Source organism: Aricia agestis, chromosome 17 (assembly GCF_905147365.1).
Source record: "Aricia agestis chromosome 17, ilAriAges1.1, whole genome shotgun sequence".
In the NCBI taxonomy this organism is placed as follows: domain Eukaryota; kingdom Metazoa; phylum Arthropoda; class Insecta; order Lepidoptera; family Lycaenidae; genus Aricia; species Aricia agestis.
The window spans coordinates 2,031,653-2,056,753 of NC_056422.1; the positions used below are offsets into that span (position 1 = coordinate 2,031,653).

The window sequence follows — 25,101 nt, forward strand, 5'->3', positions numbered from 1 at the left end:
GAAACCAATAGAAGCGAAGAAACAGAGGAAAATTTGAAAAAAATCAGGAAAATTATTTGAAGCCGCTTATCTAGCGAATTACTGGATGAATTTTTAAGTTATATGGCACGGATGTAGAGTAGACCAAGTAATAAAAGGACACAGGCTTTTTTTTTGCGGGAAAATGTACGATTTCCATAAAATTCCTAATTTATGCGGGCGAAGCCGCGTGGAACGTCTAGTTTATAATAATGGTAGTAATAATGGTATAGATTTTTTCTGAGTTTAGTTTTTACTTGAAAGCCTAACAACCATACACATTTATTATAGTAGTGAGTATTAAGATAACAGTATCAGACGTATGGCCCAAGTTACCGGGCAATTTTTCACTCCGCTACCCCCCTTTCGACCCCCGCTTCTGACCTCCTTTTATTTTCTCTTTGTTGTAAACTTTCCCATTTAGATGAATGAATTATACTAAGTAGAATTTACTTTTCATCGCGGGTAAAGACTGTTTTTTGTTGCGATTTGCGAGGGCATCGTATGTTTTTGTTAGCTAAGCTGGTATAGAGATTAGGTTGGATTTTTATTACAAAGGTGCAAACGTAGTTAAAATGCAAACAGGTCAGACAATTCTGGTAATTTGCAGTTTGATTCTCGATTTTGGTATTGTGAGTTAGAGTCAGCGTTGGAACAACTAGAAATAATTTCTAAGTTTGATTAGAACAATACTAGCTGATCATCTGTTTGTAAGACAATAGTGGAGATCTCGCCTGATCTCTTGTCGTTAGTTTTTAGGGTTCCGTAGTCAACAAGGAACCCTTATAGTTTCGGTCTGTCCGTCCGTCTGTCCATCTGTCCGTCTGTCTGTCTCTCTGTCCGCGGTTTTGCTCAGAGACTATAAGACCTACAAAGCTGTAATTTGGCATGAATGCACATATTAATGATGCCGACAAAATGGTACATGAAATCTTCATTTTTTTTATGGTACACATCAAGCGGGGATGATTTTTTTTTTCACGTCGCGTTGTTAGATGATGAGTATTCATAGATCATTTCGATTGAGGGATCCGTTTGTGAAATATTAAGTTTTAAAGTGAAGAAAAAAAGTGGTTTTAAAACTTCTGGAAATGTGAAAAAATTCACGGGAGTAGGAAATATGCTGAATTTGAAAATACAACTATCACGGCTAAGAAGACTTCATAAGTTATTGAGTAATAGTCGATCAACTAAAAAAATGTATTCGGTGAAGTATAAAGGAACTTTTCGTTCAAATTCCTCTGAAAGTATCTGAGATGATGTTGTTAGTAGTGTAAAACATTATACATTATAAAAATACATTCATTGACCATACAAAAATTAAAAAAAAAAACTAGCGGTACTATGGAACCCTATATCGCGCGTAGCACTAGTGTTACAAAACTAACTTCCTGTGATGACACCTATAATATTATTTTCCTAATAATGATTGGTTACTGACTATTTAAGCTAACTTCCGGTTTTGTTCAGACCTATAATAATAATTAATAATTATAAAATCATTTAATATAATCATAAAATATAATTTAAAATAATGTCATACTTATAATAATAATAATCAGAATATATTTACAATATTTAATATTTAAAAATGTAAGAAGGTAATTGTTAATAATCAATAATCATAGAATGTATAAATAGGGTGGTAACTGTAAAAAGGGGTTCACTCTGCTTGTGAAAGCGGTCCAATAAAGGCGATATTACTAAGTCTATTTTTAAATTCTACCGCTACTGCTGCTGACCTGACTCCTGTTTCACTTGGTCATTTCTTTTTGTCATTTCACTATCTTTATAACTTGAAGTGATAGTTGACGTAAATATACTTTACTTACGTATAAAGCCAGACTTACTAGACAAGCCACAACTTATCTAGTAGTGATTGTGGCTTGCATACCACCAGTGTCCATAAGCTCCAGGTGATACGTCCATAAAACAAGAATATGGTTACGCCAACGGAATCGTGAAATTTTTTCATAACTTTGTATAAATATACCGAGTCTTTGTATAAATATACCGAGTCTTTGTATAAATATACCGAGTCTTTGTATAAATATACGGAGTCGTAAAAGTTGTACAAACTCTCCCGGCGATGCTCTCTTTACGACCTCGTCAAAGTACATTTTACATTCAAAATATTATACAAAGTGTTTTTTTTTTAAATGAAATAAGGGGGCAAACGAGCAAACGGGTCACCTGATGGAAAGCAACTTCCGTCGCCCATGGACACTCGCAGCATCAGAAGAGCTGCAAGTGCGTTGCCGGCCTTTTAAGAGGGAATAGGGTAATAGGGGAGGGTAGGGAAGGGAAGGGAAGGAAATAGTTGAGGGTAGGGAAGGGAATAGGGTAGGGGTTAGGGGATTGGGCCTCCGGTAAACTCACTCACTCGGCGAAACACAGCGCAAGCGCTGTTTCACGCCGGTTTTCTGTGAGAACGTGGTATTTATCCGGTCGAGCCGGCCCATTTGTGCCGAAGCATGGCTCTCCCACGTTTAGATGGAGCTCTATTTTATTGATAAGTATAAGATATGTTACTCTCTGAATGGTATTGTGCTACTTTGAAATGAAAAAATGTGTTATTTTGTAAACGATTTATCTGAAAAATACTTTATCTATTAATTAGTAGTTAGAAGTTAGAACGCCTTTAACGAGGAGATAAAAAAAAAGATTTTATTAGTTTTGCTGAAAAAAGCCTATATCGAAGCCTATGCAGTTGTAGAATGTATGGAATTTAACACAACGCATTGTTAAGCCTAAGTAAAGATCGAATACCATTTGACCGAGTACCCAGGTCAAAATGGCGATCGATGATTTTTTTTATGAATAAAGTGTGTAAATATGGGAAATGTAAATCAGACGCGCGCGATAATGGAACCCGCCCGCCGGAAAATTATTTGAGGCTTTTGTGAAATGTGCACAATGATAATTGAGTTGAGTTTTAAATTAAACTGTTGGTATATACGATAGACAACACAGTATAAGCAGACACAGTATAAACAATAAACATACAGTAAAATGTAAAGTACGTCTAAAACTGTGCTAGGGATAATAAAACATAGTTTTAGTCGTACTCTATGTAGTATATAATATTCCACCAAAAACATGTTAAAATAGGGCCTAGTTCTATAGGCTAATTTTTGGCCTAAAAAAAGAGTTGAAATCCAATCAAATGCCAAGTTCAGATGCACTTCATCGATCATAATCATCTTCATCAACAGCCTGATCCATAATACTTCTAATTTGAAATTTTTAGCAGTTTAATTAAATTCTATAAATATTATCGAATTGTATAATCAACCCGTCGATCGTTAAAAACGAGACACAATAGAATTTCAATTGTGTCTCGGTCACCGGTGACCGTATGGGGCTTGATGAATTAATCAAGTGTTACGTATAGCACAAAAACCGCAAAACGCAAATAAATATATAAATAAATTATTGCGCGATTCGGCGGATACGCCGCGATATTACAAGTAAGTGTGTGCAAATAAATCCAGCCTTATGTGAACGCGCGTGGATTCCGTGCGACTGTCCATACTTCCATACTAATATTATAAATGCGAAAGTGCGTCTGTCTGTCTGTTACCTCATCACGCTCAAACCGCTGAACCGATTTTACTGAAATTTGGCATTGAGATACTTTGAGTCCCGGGAAAGGACATAGGATAGCTTTTATCCCGGAAAAATGTACGGTTCCCGCGCGATAAACGAATTTTGGCGCAACGGAGTCGCGGGCATCATCTAGTAACTCTATATATTGTGCTAAGTGTCTGAATTGACAGATTTCAATTGCGTGAGACGTCTTGCGAATCTGTCAAATCAATACAAATTTAGAAATGCATCTACGCGTCGCGTTGCGGTCTGAATTGACCCTAATGTCTACTGTAACTGAATTGTACAGTTTTGTTTTGTCATGTGTAGCGGGTATATTAAACGTGTGACGTCACGCTCTCGCTCGTTTTAACGCGATTATAACATGTGTATTGATAACAATTGATATTTTAATTGATATTAAAATTCATATTTGAATGGTCTTTATTCCATTACATTTTTTTTAACTTTAGCTGTTTTGAGTTTAGCTGTCTGTTAGCTTATGTCTTGTAAAGTACTTACTCAAAATGTTTTAGAGGGGTTTATAGCAATAAATAGCTTTGAGTTCTGACTATTCTCAAATCGCGGAATTCTGTCTGTAGTGGTCATTGACTCCCTGTCAAAAAACTTGTCATTTTCTATACAAACCGCGATTGAGAATGAAGTGACAGATGTTTCTAGTGAGAGTGATATCGTATTTTGCATACACGATGTGAACACAATATGAATTATATTACTTTAAACTCATAAATAGTTAGAGATTATTATCATACGAAGAGATAACCAAGACGTTTTCCGATGAAACTATAATAGTCTGAAAGTACAAGAATTCAATTATATTCTTAAGTTAACAGAATGCAGTGCGAGTATCTTTCACATAGCTCCTAGACTAGAAAAGTCAATGACCGCTGGTACCTTAACTGACTATGAAACTACTTGTATATTTTAAGTATTAATAAATGTCTTATTTCTTTGCAGGTAAGTACAACAACGAAATATTCCAGCGAAAAATCTCAAAGCCAAGCCGATAGAAGATAAGTAAATATTTAGACAATGCTCTACGAATTTGCTACGCCGTCGTAGCCGTACTACGCCACTTTTCGTAGCACTTCGTAGCACTGCTACGGACTTTAATATGATCTACCGTGCAGTGCATACTGTGTAGTGTGTAGTGTGTAGTGTACAGTACTATGTAGTACTATGTAGTCTGTATGTAATATTATGTGCTCAATACGTTTTCTTAGCACAAATTCTATAATATGTGCTTTTGAGTAAACGCCTCCGTGGTCCAGTCATGGTTAAGAGCGTGGCTCTTGACTCGGAGGTCGTGGATTCGATTCCCGCGTTTGAAACATGTTATTTCCAAGTTTGGTTAGGACAATGCAGGCTGATCACTTGATTGACAAGTAAGATGATCTATGCGTCGGATGGGCATGCAAAAAGTCGGTCCTGCGCCTGATCTCTCGCCAGTCGTGTCGGTCTTCTTTATTCCTTTACTCTCATAACCCAGTAGGACGCACTGGGTTATGAGAGTGCCCAAGTACTGCGCACATACTTGGGCACTATAAAATTACTCCTGCGTACCTGGCTTGGTTTCAATGAAACCAGCCACCGTCATCGAAACTAACGTTAATTACTAAGGAAAATTACTTAATAGCAAGTGATATAAAACACATTATTAAAATCACTGTAGATGGCGGTTTTGTATAAATAATCGCTTTACCATACCGTTTAGTGTTCTATCAAAGATTTGGTTATCGACAAGTGTAAAAAAAAATCAATGAAAAATTGCTTTATTCGCCCTGTTAAAGACAATTCCTCTTTTATAACCAGAACATAAAGTCAATAATTTCTCATTAAACGAATTCCAGCGAAAACTCATAAAAGCAAACATAAACAAGACAAATTAATAACCGTTAAGCGAAGATGAAAAATAACAAAAAAAGCGTCCGTTTTATTGGTCGATAGCGGGCGCGGTGGTTCACGTAAAATATTGTCGTAAATGAGAACGCAAACAGCGGTGTTTGTCGACTTTGTGTTGACTATAAAAGATGTTGTGACGTTGGAGAAACCGTACATTTTGTGATGGAAACTAGACTATAATATAGGCTACTTTTATTGTTTTCCTGGCGTGTATTAGGGTAAAAAATTGTCTTTAATGAGAGTACCGATAGTTAGCGGTGTTTGTCGACTTACTGACTTTGTTGACTGTTTAAGATGTTGTAACTTAATGCGTCTGGTGGAATCGTACAGAGAATTGGATTCATATGCAGATGGCGGACCTACGTAATTTGGTTGGTTATGTCAAACCCATCCTACAGATCACAGCTAACCTTGAATTGACATAATCCGATCAACTGGTGGGCTAACAACAGATATAGACACGGGATAGAATCAACATACTGACAGATTTTATCCACAAAATGGCGGATTTCCATTTTCTAACTGTCACTTTGGCTTGTCTAATTGTCGCTTTGTATATTCTTCCGTAGAAAAAAAACCGTTTCTATGGTGACCATGCTACGCCAGATCTCTCCAGACGTTCGTTGAAGAAACGGTACATTTTGCGATGGAAACGATGCTATAATATAGACTCATTTTATTAAGTCCCTTAGTGTATAAGATAACGACGCGCGAGTGCTGATGTTTGGTGAAACCGTGCATTTTGCAATGAATAATAAAGGCTAAATTCACTTCCATATAATATGCAGAAATTGGATAAAAAGTCCCGGTATGCCGTATTATGTGTATTTGTGTAGTTTTAGAGCACACAAACAATCAAATTATTGCTCTTCAAAATATCATTAATGTTTTAAAATTAAAGATATTAGTAAGAATTCAGACATTTAAGTATTGTGGCACAAGCAAGCAAGACATATATTTACTGTAGCTCTAAAGCTATGCGTAAATAGGGCTTAAAGTTTTAACTTACAAGCTGTGTTCCTAGAAGTTTATTATAAAATAATACAATATGTATTATTCTCATAGAAATTGATCCATAAGCAGTTGACGGACCTACGTCATTTGGTCGGATTATGTCAATTCAATGCAGGTCGCCATCTGTCGGCTGGGTTTGACACAACGTGCCCAAAATACGTAGGTCCGCCATCTGCATACGAATCAACTTCTCTGTACTTGATGATTATATAGGATGATTATTGACCTAACCTCTAAACTCTAAAGGTTACATCGAAATAAAAGCGTATATTTTATTTACACATAAAAGTAGGCAATAACCGTTAATACTCCGGGCCCGTAGTAAAGTACAAATCGAATTTCGTCCCATCCAATACATGAATACGTGTGTGGATAAAGTGGGTAAGTTACAATTTGAACAGTGACGGTTTTTTTTTTTTGCATATATTTAATTTTTGCAAAAAATAAAAAGGGTGCAGGACCGAAGGGGGGGACAAGGGACTCTAACGATTTTTTCCACTTTAAAACTTCATATTTCAGAAATAGATCCCTAAATCTGAAAATAATCTATGACTACTCGTAATATTTTTTAAAACCTATCCAACGACACCTCACACGCTGGGGTGGGCGTGAAAAACAAATTCATCTCCGCTTGATGTGTAGTGGATGTCCCATTAAAAAAATAATAAGATTTTATATACCATTTTGTCGACAGTATATTAATATGTGCATTCATGCCGAATTACAGCTTTGTAGGTCCTATAGTCTCTGAGCAAAACCGCGGACAGACAGACAGACAGACAGACGGACAAACGGACATACGAACGGACAGACCGAAACTATAAGGGTAAACTACGGAACCTTAAAAATGTGGATTCTATGTATAGAATATAGATATATTAGCTAAATGATGAAATATTTTTATTTAAAAATTTGTTCAAATCATAAGAAAAAAAATACGTGTGACACTCAGGGACTGCCGCGGTAAAGCTATTGCATAGCATATTTGATCAAATTATGCAATTATAATTCGCCCACGTATAGTCGCACACACACACATCCGCCGTGCCGATGTCTGGCAGCGCCGCACCGGGTTTAGGTTTAGGTTTTTTCATTCCGGATAAAAGCTGTGTAGCTTAAAAATTAGTGATTGCTCTTATCTTGTTAAAGTTTATTTACCCACTTCATCCACTCATGTCCTCATGTAACGTAATTTGATATAAAAATGTTAGTGTACACAAAAATGTTTTCGCTGTTTATTCGTATTATTGTAACTGCCAATATTTGTTTATTTATTCGGGAGTGTTTACCTTACGTAGATATTGACGAAGGTAAAAATATTTTAATCTGTATTTTGAACTTTTATTCCTATGTGGGAGAGCCATCCTTCGGCACGAATGGGCCGGCTCGATCGGAGAAATTCCACGTTCTCACAGAAAACCGGCGTGAAACAGCGCTTGCGCTGTGTTTCGCCGAGTGAGTGAGTTTACCGGAGGCCCAATCCCCTTCCCTATTCCCTTCCCTACCCTCCCCTATTCCCTTCCCTTCCCTTCCCATCCCTACCCTCCCCTATTACCCTATTCCCTCTTAAAAGGCCGGCAACGCACCTGCAGCACTCTTCTGATGCTGCGAGTGTCCATGTGTGACGGAAGTTGCTTACCATCAGGTGACCCGTTTGCTCGCTTCATAAAAAATGTGAGTTAGATATATTTTGTACATTTCTTGTGTCAGCTATTAGAGTATTTCAAGTGTGCTAACTGCAAAAAGTTACAAAAAAGTGGCACTCGCTGTCGCACTCAGAGACGAATATCTCTTATCTCTTATATCTTTAAACGAGCAATTCTTGTATATATATAATTGTAATCTCGGAATCGGTTCCAACGATTTTCATGAAATTTAGTATACAGGGTGTTTTGGGGGCGATAAATCGATCTAGCTTGGAATCATTTTTAGAAAATGTCATTTTATTCGTGTTTTATTGAATACCGAGCACAGCTCGGGCAAATAGCTAGTTAACTACTTAACTGTAATTAAATGAAGATTTTGAAATGAGCTCCATACATTATCTGCCGAACTCTTTATTCAATTGAAGTTCAATCATCATTACATGTCGGAGTGCTGCCGTCAGAGCACTCAGTTCTTGTCTTTACGCAAAAAGTATTCATAATTATCATTTAAGAGTCCAAACATTTATTTTCGAGGACAACAATTAATTCGCGGGAAAAATTGCTGGATTACACCCGCATTGTTGCGAGACAATGGTCGTTTGAGTTTTAACATATTATTGTACAGTCTATTATCACCTTAGAACTTTATTGTTATAATAATAAGGTTCAAAAGTGTAGTATGGTGGACTGGAAGAATGAATCCATTATCACTTTTGAACCTTATTGCTCTAGTAATAAAGTTCAAATAGTGTAGTGGACTTTATAAATAGCCGAGAGGGTAATCATAATGAAGAGGACTAGTTCTCACACAGGGCGGAAGACGCTCCGAGCGAGTGTCATTTGAGACTGAGACGCGACTGTGATTAACTTGGGACTGAGTTTTTACTTATTTAATCCACATTATTAATTAATTGTGCCTTCGATGATAGGTCGAAAAGCTTGACAGGCAAATGATAGTATCAAAGATTAGCGTATGTTTGGTGTAAATATTTCGAGGTGAGGATAAAGATGAAATGTTGGACTGTCTTGAGAAGACTATGACTACTAGACCGACCTTGCTATTTGATAGAATTTGGATTAAATCGAAATTACATCAGGTCCGGGTGCCATTACAATTCTCATACAAACTTAATACCAAGATCATTTCCCATACGAGATTTAGGTATGTAAATATTTTGCAGTGAATCTTTGTACAGGAACCTAGGTAATTACTATCTTAAGCTGAATAATAACTCAAATATGGTCAATATTCTCGTATGGGAAATGATCTTGGTATTATGTTAGTATGAGAATTACGATGGCACCCGGACTCTAAGCGGAATCGGGTATCACTAACGAGGTAACACTCTTGAGCCCTTAGCCAAAACGCATTCGCTAGGCTCAATAATGAAGTAAGACGTCAAAAACGTATGGGATTTTGCCACTGACCTCTATAATACACTGGACAGGCTATGCCGTACAAAATGATAGCTATTTTTTGTGCCGATTTGAAGCGCCGCGGTGAGCGTACTGTGAACTAATTACATAGAAAATGACAACCGCCATTTGCAAAATAGTAGTTCCAAGTACACTCACTAATGCTTTCACATAGCAATCAGTGCCAATATGGCGACTTTCAAATAGGAACATTTTATTGATATCGACCGCCTGTCCAGTGTATTATAGAGGTCAGTGGATTTTGCATATCGCGTCGCAAGCGCCATGACACTTAGCGAAGCGTTATGCTAACTTCGTTATCGAAACTATAGACTGACCAGTTCAAGCACGATCCTTGTGACCATACTTAAAGTATGCTACGAGGTTCGCGCTTAAAATGGTCATAGTATGGCGAGTTAATTTTGACTAAGTACACTGTTTACAGTTCACCGTTTGCGTTGACATCAATGTTAGGCACCGCAACGGCGAGATGTCGGAGGACGTGTTATCTGAGTGTTTTAATGGAGTTTTCCCTCAAAGGGTGGGGAGATAAGAGTCGTAATGGCTGAATAGTTCGCCGCCGGCCGAGATAGCGGCTCAATGGGCCAGGAAGCCGCGCGCCGCCCATTCACGGGAGCGTTTTTGAGTTGGGTTCTTGTTTGGTTTTGTTGGGTTGTGTTTGGTTGTTTATTTGTTAGACCTAGATTTTGAAAATTTTTAAACAGTCAAGGGACGATAAAGTACAAAAACTTATATGATTTAGTAAAAATAGATTAGAATAAATTGAAACGAAGCGCATTCAACTGTCCTTGAACATTGAAATACTTTTTTAAATGTATACAGTTTACTATTGGAGGTTATTGTTAATTCTGTAGTACTTACTATTACTATTTATTATATCGTATCTTTGAATTGTATTCATTAATGGTTAAAAGTCAACTGAAGGCTAACTTTTAACAACCGGAAGCAAGTTTATTTTTTCGCTTAATATAAGTTATTACAAAGTACTGCCTTATCAAATTGAATAAAATCTTAGTTTTTGCTTGAAAAATTATAACAAATTTCATTGAATTGTGTGATAATTTCAGCAGGGCGGGATAGCTGAAGGCTGTATATATATAACATGTATAATGTATATTATATACAGATGAACGGACCTCCGAGATGTACGGTCGATTCGACGTTAACGTACTTACGTTCACGTGAACACGCCACAGACCGAATTGAAACGTAAAATGTATTCTCTGAAAAGTATTATGTGAAAATATTCGAAACGAAGTTATATTTTCACTTTATTTAAAATGAAATGTCGCAAGATTTTGATTTAAATTGAGAAATGTTAATTTAAAACTACCACATTCTTATGTGGTTTGTATGATATTAACACTTTCAAATTACCTTAACCTACAGATTGCAAGTAAATCAATTAAATGTCATTTATTTGTATAATAGCTGCCTCGTTATTTTATTAAACTTCTAGCTGACTAGCTGTTCTAGCGCGCGGAAACCGTACATTTTTCCTGGATAAAAATTATCATATATCCTTTCCCAGGTCTTTACAAATTTCATCAGAACCGGCATAACAAATTTCATCAAAATCAGTGTAGCCGTTTAAGCCTGAAGAGCTTAAAAAGAGACACACTTTCAAATATATTCTTATTAACTATTTACTATAGGATAGTTTAAGTAAATAAATATACGCTAGAAATACTACCATTGCATTGCCCTTATTGCGTTTTCTACTAGGACAGGCCAAGAATACATTTCATAATTGAACAACGCGAATGTGGAGACTGTGGAGACAACTCCGAGACAAAGTCTGTGCCACTTGCAAACTTGGTCCTTCGAGTCCGACGCGTATTGGATTTATGGCAATTTATGGGAAAAGTAGTTTTTGTATCTGCACTGTGGAAATGGAAGTTCGAAGTAATGGAAACATGGAACTAACAAGTTTTGTCTTTAAATTGAATACTAGCTTACCCGGCAAACATTGTGTTTAAAGTGCTTAGGGTATGAAAAATAGATGTTTGTCGATTCTCCTCACTAAGCATACAAAAGATCAAAGTCAGTCCAGTCGTTTAGGAGTTTGGTAGCAATAATTTAAATAATATAAATAATAACACAGTTTCTAAGTATTACTTTCCAGTAGAAACACCACTTTTTGTTCAACATTAATTAAACTATGATGATGATGAATTATATGTAAAGAATTCTTTAAACTATTCATTATCATATCAGTCTATAGTCGTCCACTGCTGGACTTAGGCCTCTCTCAATGAACGCCAAGATGACCGATCTCCTGCTACTCGCATCCAACATGGGCCCGCAACTAAACGGAGATCGTCATCCCACCTAGTTGGGAATCGACCTACACCCCGATTTCCTAGCCTTGGTCTCCATTCCAGAGTAAGTTTACTCCAGCGATCGTCTGTTCTTCGAGCTACGTGACCAGCCCAGTTCCACTTCAGCGAATTAAACTATTATTAAACAAACTACACATAATTAGGTACTCTACAAATAGCTACGGCGTAGCCTGCTACGCTGCGTAGCGCTACGGCGTAGGCAACTCGTAGTGCTACGTCGTAGTCCGCTACGAGCTCGGTGCGCTACGGCGTAGCTTTGAATTAAAAATAATTTAGGAGTGTTTTATTATGAGTCATATAATAAAGCCCGCTATTGCTGTAGTTAATTATGACTCGCCCCGCTGTTTTTACTGTCTGCATTTTTATTCAGTGACGATAAAATTTATTTTTACTTTTTTTTGACATAACGAAATGGTTTCTGTTCTATATGACTTATTTGTTTTATGGCGATACGGTTTTAGCTCTATTTAGTTTATTAGGTTATTTGTAAGTGGATGCCAAGATAAGAAAATCTAGGCAGAACTGTACAGCACATTCCTTCTAGCCTCAGTGGTTGAGGCTCGTATTCTAAAACGTATGCTATATTTTCTGTAATACTGTTCTGTCCAGCGACTCTTCTGACATATCGGACAAGGACAAAACACTATTTGAAACATCTGAAAAAGTGAACTAGGCTCGTATTTTAAAACGGATGCTATATTTTTTACAATACTTTTCTGTCAAGCGACTCTTTGGACATTTTTGTTTTTTTTAATGAAATAAGGGGGCAAACGAGCAAACGAGTCACCTGATAGAAGCATCTTCCGTCGCCCATGGACACTCGCAGCATCAGAAGAGCTGCAGGTGCGTTGCCGGCCTTTTAAGAGAGAATAGGGTAATAGAAGAGGGTAGGGGATTGGGCATCCGGTTAACTCACTCACTCGGCGAAACACAGCGCTGTTTCGCGCCGGCTTTCTGCGAGAACGTGGTATTTCTCCGGTCGAGCCGGTCCATTCGTGCCGAAGCTCGGCTCTCTCACGTACATATCGGACAAGGACAAAACAATATTTGAAACATCTGAAGAACATCTTCTACACGGTCTTATTATTACTTAAGCTTATTGTCTACAACGGCTACTAACTTTCTTATGTTTGGTTTTCAAGTTTTAAGTTGAACCACAAGAACGAGCGCGATTGCTATTCATTTATACTGAACTCGTAGTTTGTTTGTTTGTTTGTTGGGCAGAGTTGGGCAATTACAGCCGAACACACGTATGCGAGTTGTATGTGCAACTTCTCTATTGAATTATCTTGTTGGTCGGTGGTTCTTTAGATTTCTGTTTATTTGAATGTTTGAGTTTATATTTTATATCTGTACTAATATTATAAACGCGAATGAGTGTTTGTCTGTATGTCTGTCTGTCTGTCTGTTACCTCTTCGCGCCCAAACCGCTAAACCGTTTTGTTAAAATTTGGTATGGAGATACTTGGAGTCTCGGGAAAGGAGGAATCTTTATAGCAATATTGAATCCTCACTAATATTATAAATGTAATAATAATAATATCTATGTCTATGTATCACACCATGTCAGTCTGGCCCCGTGCTAAGTACCAGAAGGACTTGTGTTACGGGTACCAGACAACGGAAATATGTTTAATACTTTTATACTATACATATATTTAAGATTTTTATTATATCACTAGCTGTCCCGGTGAAATTCGTGTTACTGAATATTTTAAGACTAAAATTAGCCCAATCCGTTCAGCCGTTTTCGAGCTTTAGCGTTACTAACACAATTGAAAATCCATTTTTATATATATAGATACTACTTAATACACCTGCAGACCCGGGAACATTAAAAGCTTTTTGTTCCCGCGACCCCGAGTGAGTCGCCAGTTGCCACACACTCAACCAATTGAGCCAAATGTGAAAATCTGTAATTTCAGCGCAGCGGTGTTGTGAGCAACCTCTAATTTTGTATATTTCTATTTATACTAAGCCTAACCTCTAATAACGTAATCTTTGATCGCCGATATATGTATATTAACAGTGGATTAACGCTGACGCGCTTGTCAATCGATAATTAACTCGAGGCGACGTTAATCGATGATTAACAAGTCGATTAGACTAATCGCCCTTTAAGCTTATATTAGGTTATAAAATGTGAGAGGCGTGGTGTGGCATATTTTAATTAGGAAAATATTGCAGCCCTACGTTCTAACACTGATTTTGAATATATTTTTTTTGTACAGGGAAGGTTACATAAAATTTGACGGCTATTGACTTCTATTTTATTTCAATGGTAAGACATGGTAATCGACAAAAGGTCAATGAAACTTGTGATAAGAAACTGCATGATGACTTTCAAATACATTTATTCTACAATATTATACAGTGGTACACTTTCGGGCAGAGATTCCTCTTACAATTGTTCTTCCGTCAAAATTCGCATCATACTGCGCTCTTGGGGTATTTATACACAATTTTTACCCGTCAACCCCCACTCCAAGTGAAGCGAACGTAGCCTTGGTGGCATTGCACGTTGTCAGTGTGGCCAGATCTAAATATTAAAACTACCATCTAATTTAGTCAAAAATAGTTAAGTTACAATAATTTAGTATTCTAAAAACAATAAACTAAGTACTGAATTACGTAAATCATAACACTTGGTCGCACCGTAAGTATTGAAGTCGTGACATATTTCTTTTATTATTAATTGTCTGCCCCCGTAGACAAGTGGCAAATCGCTAACGCTAACGCTAGCGCTACAAAATGTATGGATTTGACATTAGTATTCGCTAGCGAAGCGATGACTTATGTCAAATCGCATACATTTTGCCACTTGTCTACAGGCCCTGATACGATACCAAAGTGACTCATCAGAAAAGGTTGCGCTTATTAAGGTACAAAACAGTATTTACTCGTTTAAAAGTCATGTAGTGACATTACAAACGAAAACTACTTTTCGATCTATAACGAATCCACCCTACATTTACTTAATAAAATTACCGTAAACATTGACAATATTATGACACAGATATGACGTCACAAGTGTTGATGAATATGTATACCACTTCCCCCAATATACGATATCATGCGATAGTATATTGATACGGAATAAATATTGATGAAACATCACGCGGCGCTAACTTATGGTGTAGTAATATCATATTGGTCGAATATTCTTGTTTCCTACTAATATTATATAATGTTAATAATGTTATGAAACGCTTATTATTGATGATGACTTTATTATATAGATTTAGACTGTATGGCTCTTGGATTGGAGATTGAGAAATTTTGGCCATATGTTTGGTTAGGACAGTGCAGGCTGATCACCTGATTGTTCTGACAAGAGAGACGATTCATCAAGGTACGTAGAAAGTCAGTCTGCCATGTCGGTCGTCCGTCCGACTCGATTATGAGAGTAAAAAAACGGCTACTATCACCGAAACCGGTGTGTGAGGTGTTTTACATAAACTACGTATACATTTTTTTTCAAAGTCTTCATTAAATTAAAGTTAGGTAATCAAGTAATCATTAAATATTTACTTGATTACCTAACCTTAATATACGTGGGAGGGCCATGCTTCGGCACGAATGGGCCGGCGCGACCGGAGAAATACCACGTTCTCACAGAAAACCGGCGTGAACAGCACTCGCGCTGTTTTGCCGAGATCCCCTACCCTATTCCCTTTCCATCCCTACCCTCTTGATGCTGCGAGTGTCCATGAGCGACGGAAGTTGCTTTCCATCAGGTGACCCGTTCGCTCGTTTGCCCCCTTATTTCATAAAAATATATATTGTCCAAGTGTGGCAGTTAACTATTTTCACTACACTTTATAATGTAACATTACACTACACCGGTGTTTTTCAAACTGTGGGTCGCGACCGCCTGGGTGGTCGCGAAGCTTCTGTAGGGGGGTCTCCAAAAGAAATAAGTCTCTTGAAAGAACTATTGTAGTAAAAAAAACAATAAAGATTATAAATGCAACTGAACAGAAGGAAATCTTAAAAAATACATGATAAAAGAAGCCAATGGCCAATGGGGGGTCGTGAAATATTTTGTCGTGTCGGGTCGCGTCATAAATAAGTTTGAAAAACACTGCACTACACTATTACCGCTACATTATTCAACATTGCGTACACGAGTGTGTAACATTATCCCCATGTCTTCGTGTATCACATTATCCGCCGTTGTACATGAATACAGATTACCTGTTAGATGTCTAAATATTTATAACCAATCACACGCTTGCGTAGATATTACAATTGAAGAAACTATACAGAAGAAACTCAATGTTATAAAAACTTAAGGAGCGCACAAATAAAATTATTTTCTTACTAGAAAACGACCGCAAATTCAAAAAATAGTACTGGAGCCCTAGAACATTTTTTTTATTACTATCAAGCAAATTTTTTGTGTACCTTCATTTTGACAAGACGAACAACATTTTTGTTTGCAAAAAATTTTGAAAGTGGTAGCTAACAGAAATAGAAAGGATTTCATACTTTGACTTGATGGTCCTAAAATATGGATTGTTCTATTTGTAAGACAATGTTACTCTTAAATTATATAACTTTTAACCTATCAATATACAAACAATCAGCTTGTTAGGGCTGGTTCTAGGGCTCCCGTACTAAAACGTTTATCGCACACGAAGTGGGAACGTAAACTATTCTATGTCATTTTCCGTTCCTCAGAGTATTATATCGGTTTACCCGTTTGTGCGTAACAGATAGACCAACGCACTTTTGATATTTATAATATTAGTAAGTATTTTTTTGTAAAAATTTACAATATACTCGGAAAATGTAACACAGAAAAATATTTATCTTTTTTCAAAAGGTAATACAGTAAAGAGGAAACATTAAAAAGTTAATAATCTGCATATTACGCCCGTAAATCTTAAGGCCTTGGGGGATAAATTAAAAAACTTCACCCCCGCGCCACTAAAGTTTTACAGTGGGTAGACAACGATGACAATGCCTTAGGTGCTCCAAGTTTTTAATGGGGTAACTGACATGCGGAGATGCACGGGAGATGATTGAATAAATTACTGTGGGAAGGGACGTTAAAAGGTAAGATATTATTGTATATATTTATTTTTATCTTGATGATCTTAAAATCTTTCATTATAAATTCTAAAATATTATGTCTGTTAGCTGTTCGTTTGTACATACACCTAGGTGTCTATTTTACGTGTACATTAATTAACCGATTTTTAGGAAATCGGATCCCAGAAAAATGTATGATGCTAGAAAATCGAATTTTGTTGCAACAATATTGGATTTCGGAGCAACTTTTTATATTGTTATTTTATTTTATAGTATTTTCATATTATGTGTTTGTCTTGCCGGTTTCAGCAGTTTATATTTAAACCTGGTCCCTTTTTAACCGACTTCCAAAAAGGAGGAGGTTATATGTTCGGCTGTGGAGATTATTTTTTTTCTGTAGATTCTAATTAGGTTTCATTTGAAAATAAAACTTTTTCGTTTCTTATAGTGGTTTTAGGTTTATTGTATTAGTTAAGAAACCTTTTAAGAGTAAAGTTTACAGTCGTTAATACTTGTAGTACGACCGAAGTTTTCGCATAAATACAACATTAGGTAAACAAAGGGCGGAACGGTAGAGGGCGCGCACGATAACTCTGCGCGTAACAGCGTAGGGATTCATTAAAAAAATGGGTAATCCCAATGATAGTTTATTGGTAGTTTTACTTTAATATCCTTATTTACTCATTTAAATTATGTATAGGAATAGGCGTATCGATTAATAAGTAAATATAGCGGCCCGACGAAAAGTTATCGTTCAGCCGCGCGCAAAGTTATCGTGCGCGCACTTAAGTGTAAACTTTGTTTGCCTTATGGTTTCATCCACATTCATCTTAGTGGGTATTTGCAGACGAGACATTGAGCAGTGCGGTGCGCAATTGAATTTAGTGTCTCATTTACTTAACAAAAAAAATGTTTTGTCTAAAATTTTGTGCATTTTTAAATGAATACCGAGACTGTATGTAGGTACTGTATGTAATAATAATACTCCCAGTTACATAGCACATACATAGTTTCATTGAAACCAGGCCAGCTGCGCAGGAGTAATTTTTATAGTGCCCAAGTGTGTGCGCAGTATACAAGAGCACTCTCTATTCCTTTATTCTCATAACCCAGTGGGACGGAAGACCGATACGACTGGCGAGAGATCAGGCGCAGGACCGACTTTTTACATGCCCATCCGACGCATGGATCATCTTACTTGTCAGACAATCAGGTGATCAGCCTACATTGTCCTAACCAAACTTGGAATTAACATGTTTCCAACGCGGGAATCGAACCCACGACCTCCGAGTCAAGAGCCACGTTCTATACCACTAGACCACGGACGCGTTACATACTGTATGTAACTATGTACTGTATGTATCGAATCTATGAGGGGATAATACCAGTTGATTATTAAGTTTAGGAGACAAGTTATTCGGCTCTCGATTCTAAGATTATAGATATGATTTCCACGAAACCAACAAAACATGGTTAATAAATCCAGATTGATCTCATTCTACTGCATAAGAATTCACTAGACTGGGGTATGAGAAGCTGAATACAATAAAGAAAAAAAATAGTGTCCGTGTGTATTGCAAACACTTTACAAACATTTGGGCAATTTAAATAATTCTCGTTGGTAGGTTTCAATGAAATTATTGACAGTGAAATAGGCATAGGAGCTAATATTATGTTCAATAACTGAACTAGATTACAATAGAGACCTCCATATATCAAGTAAATCAATAGTAGGGTTACTCTTCGTCAATTATATATTATGGACCCATGTCAATCGCCAGCAGACCAGGAGCCCGCCCCTTCCCTGTACGCCAATAAAAAATAACTGACTCTTCACTTTTTACTGTAGTTTTGTGACTATTTTTGGCTTTTATCGCCCACTTGATAGGCGCGACAACGACTGGAAAGAGACAGAATATAGTTAAGGCACGTATACGGGGTTGTCGATCGATCCGGTCGAACCTACCACAGGCCGACCTGATCGGACTGACGATACACATAATTACTAGTCCTGTGAGTTTGGCCTGCTATTGGTTCGGCTGGGTCGGTCGACCTCGCCGTATAATATAGCTAGTCTTAAAACAGGTGTTGCGATTTTCCAACCCTACCCCACGGGGTTAAAATGGGGCTTGGAAGTTAACATTTAGGCCGGGCGCGCACTAGCGGCCAGCCTACCTAGCATATGAAGAACAGTCTTGTTAAAAAATTCTTCACATCTTAATTTGTACCCTATGTATTTTGTATTGTAACGTACTGTTTTTGCCTTACACTATAATTACTTTGTTAACCACTGACTCCAATTTTGTATGTAAGTTTTTTTTCTGTTTATCTGTGAAAACTTGTAATTGGCCTTCATGTTTGTGTAATTTGTATTTGCTCTTGTATTTAGCCGTAAGTTTTCCGAATTTAATAAAATAAAATAAAATATGGCCGCCGCGACCTGCCTACCTAGCATACGCCAACGAGATATCTCACTCTACATGTTTTCTCGATGTTTGATGGTTTGTCTCTTCATCTCTATTGACCTTAACATGACAAACATTTTTTCTCGCGTAGATCTATCATCGAAATGAGACGAGTAACCACTCGTCTCATAATGTCAAATTTTAATTATCTCGAGAGTGAGATATCTCGTTGGCGTATGCTAGGTAGGCAGGTCGCGGCGGCCATCGAGATAGATACCTAAGTATGAAACCGTCATAGACCAGTCGCACCTGGCCGCTACCCGGCCAGCGGCCACACCATACTTTCGATGGCCGCCGCGACCTGGCCGCTAGTGCGCTATTGGCCTTAAGGTTGTACAAATCTCAAGTACATCTAGCTAAAACTTAAAGAAGAAGTCAAACATTTTGCGGGCATTATAAAATACCTTCTTTACTGCCGTACAAAGTTTCTTTTAAAGTTGCCACTTTATAAATAGCTATTCCCGGGCTAAGTGTTAAGTTAAACAAAAGACCATCGAGTGGTCTCGAAGGCTGTTTAGTGATAATCATGGTGGAGAGAGCTTACACCGAGCACCACTCAATATAAGTAGCCGAGAGCGCTCAACTACTTACTTTTTATTGAATATTCAAAGGTTTTGCGGAGGAGACTTTAATTTATGGAGAGAATAACATGTTAAGTTGGTTAATGTTATACATTTCTAACCGACTTTAATAAGAGGGGGTTCTATGTTCGGCTGGTTTTTTTTTCCAGGGGATAACATTCTCAATAATATTTTTTATAAAAATTGGGCCAGACGAATAAAATGATGGATTGACAAATGGGAGATATTTACGTGGGAAAGCCATGCTTTGGCACGAATGGGCCGGCTCGTCCGGAGAACGGCCTCACAGAAAATCGGCGTGAAACAGCGCTTGCGCTGTGTTTCGCCGAGTGAGTGATTTTACCGGAGGCCCAATCCCCTACCCTTTTCCCTTCCCTACCCTCCCCTATTTCCTTCCCTACCCTCCCCTATCCCCTTCCCTACCCTCCCCTATTACCCTATTCCCTCTTAAAAGGCCGGCAACGCACCTTCAGCTCTTCTGATGCTGCGAGTGTCCATGGGCGACGGAAGTTGCTTTCCATCAGGTGACCCGTTTGCTCGTTTGCTCCCTTATTTCATTTTAAAAAAAAAGACACCGTAGTAACACGACTTCTTTATATTCACAGAATAACGGGGCTTCGTTTTCGCAATAACATTAATACTGATTTCTAGTAACATGATCAGTTTCATAAGATGTCGCTGTAGGAAAATTCCTGTTAAACCGCCTTAGATTTTCTATGAAAATACTAGACATGCCAATAATGAGATTTTCATTACTATGAACTGTTGAAGTGCCAACACTGGGGCGTACAAACATACTTTAATACCCCCCCCCCCACACACAAATTTATTCGCCTAGTTTGAATAAGGAATTCGTACCTAAATTAGGGACAATGTCTTTATTGCGATTTTGTGCCTAATTTAGGAAGAAGAAGATTATGCCGGCAGTGCAGCGGCGAACTGGACACACACAATTACACACGGTCCACTGCCATCCGTTTGACGAGTCTATAGAAAAGTAGTCCTTGTGCCGTTGACATAAAGCTCTGTTAGAGGTTAAATAACTTTGAACATGTAGTTGCGCCCTCAAAACTGTTTTACCTCAGAGTTTATAGGAAATTGGCCCCTATGTCGTTGGCATAGAGCTTATGTCGGAGGTAAATTAATTCTAGATGTCAGATTTCGTGGTCACCGTGGTTGCGGCCCGCTGAAGCAGTGTGACGTTTTAAACCCGATTTCGTGCCATTAAGTACTGTTGCTGTGGTTACGCTGATTTTTTTTAACGTTCGATATATTATTTACTAGATAATATTATAAGGTGAAAGTGTGTTTGTTTCTTTTTCACGCTTAAACTGCGTACGTAGTTGCAACAACCACAGCGCCTTTACGCTGTGGTTGTTGCAACTACGTAAAATGAGTTTTTTAAATAATGTTTTTTGTAAAGAAAATGTCATTATTTAAGTATAAAAAAGTACCGTTTTAAAATTGAGAAAATTTCCTATACGCAAAGGTATATCAGTACACAATTTGAAAAATTCTGCTCGATAGAAAAAAATCTCAAAGATGACTGTTATAACGCTGTTTTTTCATAATTAAATCATTTTATGGCTAAATTTCACACTTTCTAGTAAAAACAAAAAATGTAGTACATTTGTCGTAACCTAACCTAAACGATTTGATATATTTGATTTGTGTAATACTAAAAACAAAAGGTTTTTTCTCCTATTTTCTATTATCAAGGCACGCGGCGAGCGCGTAACCGCCACTGTACAAGGCGCGTTGATATGAATGTTATTTTAATGTCCTTAACGTCGATATTCGTGCTGATAGACATCGACCTGCTTATTTTAGGAACTACTGGATCTTAAGAGCTGCGCCACATCGGAATATCAGCGGCGCGGCGAGCACTTTCAGTGTCATATGATTTTAAACTTTATCTTCAATATGTAATACATAGTATCGCTTGAGAAGTTTAGCGGCCGCCCGTGGCCGCAGGCCCGTGACACTGAAAGTGCTCGCCGCGCCGCTGCCGTTCCGGTGTGGCGCGGCTCTAACTGATATGGATGAAATTTTAGCATAGGATACATCTCAGGTACTTGTACTATTATCTATTCTGAGTCTCAGGATGGTTTTTGTCGCAAAAAATGTACTTGCGCGACCTCACGCTTTGTACAGTATAACCGAAACAACTTAGAAAATAAAGTGTTATTTTTAGGTTTCTCAAAATGTAAAATAAATTAGTATCCTTATTTCTAAATTTAGCTATTTCTGTTGGAAATTAAATTTGCAACGTTTAAGACAAACGTTAGCTCGTCTTTATGGGATTGGCTTTTAAACGTTTAAGTGCGAGTTAAGGGCTGATTAAACTAATAGCGAATTCGCAGCCGCCTCGAGCTCAAATGTTTAAACGTCGTTTAGTGTGTATTCGGTGTCATTTGTGTTAACTGCCGTTTAAGTTTTGAGTGTGGATGTTATGTGTAGTTTAACTGTGTTATGTGTAACTTGACTATTATACTGAAACTACTTACTTCATGTTTGCGAACAATTTTTAATCTTAAATAATAAGGGTGTAGTCACTTACTATTTGAGCTTTTGAATAGAAATTAAGCACGTTATGCTGCGACAAAAACTATCCAATGTCATTTCTCGGGAATCGACGTACCTCTATACAAAAACAACTCAAAATAACAACTTAAAAGAAAATAGAGCCTTAATAAAATAGACCAAAATATCCTAAAACAATATTCATTTAAAAACTAAGCATAAAAGTGTGTTTTTTATTTTCTACGTATTTATGGATGTTAGTAAACAGATTTAGGAGTAATACAGTTGAAGCATGTTCTCCATTGGCTCATGTTCTGAATATCTCCCGTTTTTGAACTGCAAAATATTTTCACCCCGTTGTGTGGAAACTTTTTCAATCTGTTCTGAACTGACACGCGTGGCATTTCGTTTGAGGCCATCAAAAAGTTTGTTACAATCACACCGGTAAACGCTCCCGTTGGCTTAGGCCTCGTTTACAACGCTCGCCTTGGGCTTAGGCCTCATTTACGACATCCGTCTGTGACCTGTATGGTTGCAGTAAAGATTTAAATTATTATTATTTATTTTTTGGCCTCCTACTAAAGGTACCGTTCCGATCGACGCGGCAAGCGACCGCTACCGACAAAAATTCAAATAAAATGCCACTCTATGACTCTATGTTATTTTCCACCGTTTTGGTAAAAGGTGGCCCCGTGCGAGTTTCTTACGCCGGTTCTTCACGGCGGGGTAGTTCCCGAACCGGTGGTAGGCCTCATGTAGACGCGACGTTCTAAAAGTGTTTTTTTCTAAATAGGTTAACAAACTTTGTTAACCTATTTAAAAATAAATATTTTCATTTCATTTTCATTTAATTTCATATGGCATAGGCGACCCAACAGGATGTAGAAAGCATCTCACGTTGCATCATTTCTGTCGCGTCGTCTAGTCTGTAGCCAACCTAACTCGGAATACTTTACGATCTTAGTCCGTTCAAACAGCCATTACTGTGTGGAAAGCAATAAAAATAGCGATATCATTCTCGTATATATCCGGTGAACGAGAGGACTCCCGGGGAAAGCAGAGGCGTATTTAACGAGGGGCAACTTTACGCATCTATATTTTCTTTAAAAAATGTTATTAAGACATTCTGTATAAGAACTTGTTATGTTTACTTATTAACCATTTTAAATACTTGAATAAACAAACGGACTGGGAGCCGCCGAATGTGAGCTAACGTTACGCAGTTTATAGTATTTCCATACAAAACTTTTTCGTTCAGACTTAACCGACAATACGCCATTACGCTAGGCGTAGGCGCGGACATTCGATACCGTATATTTTCACGTTCACTCATATTCACACTGGGGCTCACAGTGAGCCTGCTCACATTCAGCGGCGTATAGTCAGTTTGGTCTGAACACGCGTTAAAGCGCATTGCATGAGCTGATTTTATTGGGTAAGTCCAAATTGCGCCTTTCCATAAGGAGTGTACTACAGTCCAGTTCACGTATTGATTTCCAATTAAGACTAATGCGAGGTTTGTGTGGGACTTTTTGACTGTTGGTGAACATGCACGGTACTATTAAAAGCGGTATTAGCCGGGTAAATTAATCTAAACATTTAAAAAATACGTGTGGCACTCGGAGACTGCCGCGGTAAAGTTATTGCATAGCATTTTTATCAACTTTCGCAATTATAATTCGCATAAGTCGCACGCAAAAAAACGACCGAGACAACCCCAAGCTGAAGTCTGCCGAACTGAAACGACGTTAGACGAATATTAGATCTTTTTCGTTATGGAATTTCTTAATGCGGTCGCCGCGCTTAAAACCCGCTATAAAAGCTATACAATAGCTTTTATAGCGGGTTAAAGTGTTACACTCCAGGAGTGCCGGCAAAAATGATATCGTATATAAATGATATACGTGAGAGAGCCATGCTTCAGCACGAATGGGCCGGCTCGACCCGAGAAATACCACGTTCTTACAGAAAACCGGCGTAAAACAGCGCTTGCGCTGTGTTTCGCCGAGTGAGTGAGTTTACCGTAGGCCCAATCCCCTCCCCTATTCCCTTCCCTACCCTCCCCTATTCCCTTCCCTTCTCTTCTCTACTCTCCCCTATTCCCTTCCCTTCCCTTCCTTACCCTCCGCTATTACCCTGTTCCCTCTTAAAAGGCCGGCAACACACTTGCAGCTCTTCTGATGCTGCGAGTGTCCATGGGCGACGGAAGTTGCTATCCATTAGGTGACCCGTTTGCTCGTTTGCCCCCTTATTTAACAAAAAAAAAAGAGCGAAATAGCAGCAAGCATAAATTTACGTCTCGTCGTTTTCTACACGCGCCGTCCTCCCTTCATCTTACGGATTTTCCATCAAGTCACGTGTCTTGACGCACGTTTCATACTTTTTACCAATACCAAAACAAGCGTTTCTGTTTCATACACGAGTAAGAAGCCTTAAACCCAAGCAACTTTTGTATCAAAGGTTTCAATGATTGAAAAATCATAATATCGGTCACGTGGTACAACATCAAACAGCCGCACAACGGAAA

General features: G+C 37.9%; 1 protein-coding gene across 5 annotated transcripts in view; it reads left to right on the top strand.

The window, feature by feature from the left end:
- Positions 1-25,101, top strand: part of LOC121735320 (atypical protein kinase C) — a 227,865-nt gene that overhangs the window by 131,525 nt on the left and 71,239 nt on the right. The gene's annotated exons all lie outside the window — the stretch shown is intronic.